The following is a 655-nucleotide window of genomic DNA, read 5'->3' as shown; positions in this document are numbered from 1 at the left end:
GATGACCCAAATGCTTGGGCCCTTACACCCAAGTGGGACACCCGGATGAAGCTCCTGGCTCCTGACGTCAGCCTGGTCCAGCCCTGGCTACTGTGGCCATTTGGGGAGTGAACCAGTAAATAGAAGCTCGCTCGCTCTCTCTCTCTCTCTCTCATCTCTGTCTATATATAACACTACCTTTCAAATAAATAAAATAAATTTTTCAGGGGAGAGTGTGAACACAGTCCCCCACTACCACAAATTGTGTTTCCCACATTTGGGGAAATTGTAGAGGCAAGCACATCTGGGGTGCAATGGATAAGCCTCACCCTGGGAAAACCACCTTCGTGATTATGGTGTCTCCCCTACCAGGTAATTATAATAAAATAAATCTGAAAAAGGAAGGAAGGAAGGAAAAGAAAGAAAGAAAGAAAAGAAAGAAAAGAAAAGAAAAGAAAGAAAAGAAAGAAAGAAAGAAAGAAAGAAAGAAAGAAAGAAAGAAAGAAAGAAAGAAAGAAAGATACTGAGGGCCTACACAGCACATTTTCCTTCTGCCTGCCTTTCTGATTTTTCTCTCTGACCATTTTAAGATCCTCGCATTTCTGGCCGCTAAGCGTGTTCGCCATAAACTTCAACATCCTTGAGGACTGGTACTCACACACACTCTGTTTAACCA

The 655-nt window shown here is 42.7% G+C and overlaps 1 non-coding gene across 1 annotated transcript; it reads right to left on the bottom strand.

The window, feature by feature from the left end:
* Positions 1–203: 203 nt before the first annotated feature.
* Positions 204–359, bottom strand: LOC133770800 (U1 spliceosomal RNA). The gene has a single exon (XR_009867488.1). It is a non-coding gene; the product is annotated as a U1 spliceosomal RNA (small nuclear RNA).
* Positions 360–655: the final 296 nt, after the last annotated feature.

The sequence above is a fragment of the Lepus europaeus genome, chromosome 11, assembly GCF_033115175.1.
Source record: "Lepus europaeus isolate LE1 chromosome 11, mLepTim1.pri, whole genome shotgun sequence".
In the NCBI taxonomy this organism is placed as follows: Eukaryota; Metazoa; Chordata; class Mammalia; order Lagomorpha; family Leporidae; genus Lepus; species Lepus europaeus.
This window is presented reverse-complemented; position numbering and strand designations above follow the sequence as displayed.